Source organism: Euprymna scolopes, chromosome 13 (assembly GCF_053919585.1).
Source record: "Euprymna scolopes isolate OS-2025 chromosome 13, ASM5391958v1, whole genome shotgun sequence".
Lineage (NCBI taxonomy): Eukaryota > Metazoa > Mollusca > Cephalopoda > Sepiida > Sepiolidae > Euprymna > Euprymna scolopes.
The window spans coordinates 63,371,113-63,374,238 of NC_136494.1; positions in this window are offsets into that span (position 1 = coordinate 63,371,113).

Here is a 3,126-nt window from a genome sequence, read left to right on the forward strand (position 1 = left end):
ACACTATCGAAAATATCGGCGAAAATGCCACCCCTCCCAGTTAAGGGTGAAGAAATTAATGTTTTAGCCAATTATGCGGTATTTGTCGTCTGAAGGGTCGAGTTTCAAAACTAATATAATCTTGTGTCGCCTCGGTCGAAAGTTTTAGGCAGACATGCAAGCATACATGAATACATTTATATATTGGTAGCTCCAATTTTCTACCCAAACCGATTTAAAAGATTGCCTTTCTCTGATTACCTTTTATGTAAAATTTCAAATGTTTAGAGTGGAAATTGTCTGCATAATTTGGTAGAGAGGTCAAATTTTTTAACTTTGACCCCTCTTATGCTCCCTTAACATTTATTGTTTTGGGCTCAAATCAAGTTCGATCCATGCGCAAGGAACCTATACCTAACATTTCAAGTGTTTAGACCAAATTTTGGCGGAGGCATTTCGTAGACTTCTCAAAGGTAAAATCGCTTAACTTTGGCCCCTTACCAGACAAATTTCTAGCCGAAAATGGATTACAAAGATTTTCCCAAATCCCTCTATATCAAATTTCGCGTCTGTAGACTTAAAATTTATTGCGTAAGGAAATGTACACAGACAGACATACAGAGACACTCTTTCACTTTTATATATATATATATATATATATATATATAATCGTTTATTAATAAATACTTAATTAATATGGAATTATTATCCATATGCGTATATATATCACCATAACAGAATATTCGATGTCGGGATAACGTGTTAAAAGCGATCGTGTGATTTAAGCCTCGTCATATCAACTTAAACCCATATGGTCGTTGGATGATAATAGATTTTGAACAAAATTGTAACTGAAACAACTATGCATATATGTTGCTTACATTGTTTGTATGAATAAAGAAATCCATATTATGATATGGTTCTACCTGTTATTGAATGCATTTTATTAATCACTGTTTTTTTCTTGGATAAATATGTAAGAAAACGATCACAGAATTATAATATATATATATATATATATATATATATATATATATATATATATATATATATATATATATATATAAAGCTGAACTTCTGTGTGTGGTGTGTGTCTGGTCATGAATAGGTTCCTATATGGTTGATTATTATAGAAAACTGATCGCATATAATGATAGAAGATGTATCGAGACACAGGAATGGGTATGTTTGATCTGGCATAATGATGATTCATTGAAATTGTGGGGTCTGCGTACGCGCTTGGTCCACAAAGTACGGAAATAAAAAAATTAAAATTAAAAAAAAAATTACAAGTGTTTTTGATATAGGTGTACATAATAATACTTTGATAAGTATGTTTTAACTTAAATAGGGATGGTATAATAAAATTGTGGGGTCTGCGTTCGGGCCTGGCCTCCATAGAAGGGAAATAGGCACAAACTTTAATAAAGACTTTTCATATCTATTTGCGTAAGTATACTTTGATAATTATGTTTCAGTTTGAGGAAATATGGTATAATAAAATTATGTGGTGTTCGTTCGTGCCTGACCTCCATAGAATGGAAATATGTCACAAAGTTTAACAATGTTTTTTTAATATAGATCCATAGAATATTGTGATAAGTGTTTCTGTGTGAACAGGTATGGTATAATAAATTATGGGGTTATCTATTTTATTTTTACTTTCATCATATTTTGCTTTGGTGTTGATACCCCCAAATTCGAAGCTATCTCTTTGCAACCGTTCCTTTTCATAACCTATCATACTTTCATAAATCAGAGTCCATTTTCTGTAGGCTGTTTTTGAACCCAGTCAACGACGTGTATTTTTGCTACTATACATAAATAAAATCAAGAAGTAAAAATTTTTGTTTGGAAGCCAACATCTTCTGTAAACTAGAAAATAATATAAGTATTAATATGTATATAATATCAACTTATATAAAAATGTTCAATACAACCGAAATAGGAATTAGAGCTTTAAAAAAAGAAGACAAAAACTGTAAATTATAATTCACAATAATATATTATTCGACAGACTAATTAAAAAGAAATATAGAAATTTTATTAATATTTTTTTGAGTATGCTATCGAAGAAACACACACACAAATATATATATATTCGTATTATCTGGATTCATCGGACTACTGTTCTCATCTTGAGTGTGACTTTCACAACGTTTCGGTCGATGTAACCTTCGGCCCTCTTCAGGTGTATCGTGTCGAAGAAAGTCGGACGTTACATCGACCGAAACGTTTTTAAAATCACACTCAAGATGAGAATAGTATTCCTATGAATCTAAATAATACAAAAATCAATCATCTAAAAAATTCAGAAGCGTCATTAATATATATATATATTTGTGTGTGTGTGTGTGTGTGTGTGTGTTCATGTGTGTATGTATTTGTCTGTTTGCCTATGCATGTGTCATAATCAAATAATTTTTTACGATATAGAAATTGCAATCTGATAAAATAACCGTTAAAAATCGCTGTTAATAAAATCTATCATTTAATGGCATCAGTAAGAATTGTGTAAGCTGAATGTTTGCTTAGAAATAGGAGCATAAAGACGCAGTTCTCCACATTAGTGTCTATTTCAATTCCACTTCAGTCGTGGCGACTCTCTTCGATATTTCTCCACGGTGCACGCAATACTAGGATATTTTTATGAGACAACTGTGCCTGTCATTCGGCTTTTGTGGCCCTGGCATGACGGCGTCACACGGCTGTATACATGATCAATAATCTATAGAAATGACTGCTTCTTTGCAAAAAAAAAATGATAAAGGTATGTTTCTTTCACAGGTAAATAGATTTTTATTACTATAAGATATATGCGAAGTTTGAATGAATTGTAGATGTTCATTGTTAGTTAGAGATACAGTAGATATGTATATTCCATGATTAACCTTCATGTTAAAATGAGAGGGATGCAATATAAAATTTACTGTTGATTTTCTAAATAAATTCTTGAATTGGAAGCCGTGTTTTTTTTGTTTTTTTTTTTAATTATATTTTCACCCCAAACAAGACACATTGCCACTTTGGTGTAGGGGGCTACTATCAGGGACAGCAACTACTGGGGCACTATGTTGGGATTTGGGCAGCAAGATGACGGTTCACGTTACACTTGAACTTCTTCATGTCAGTACAGTTAGGGAAGCA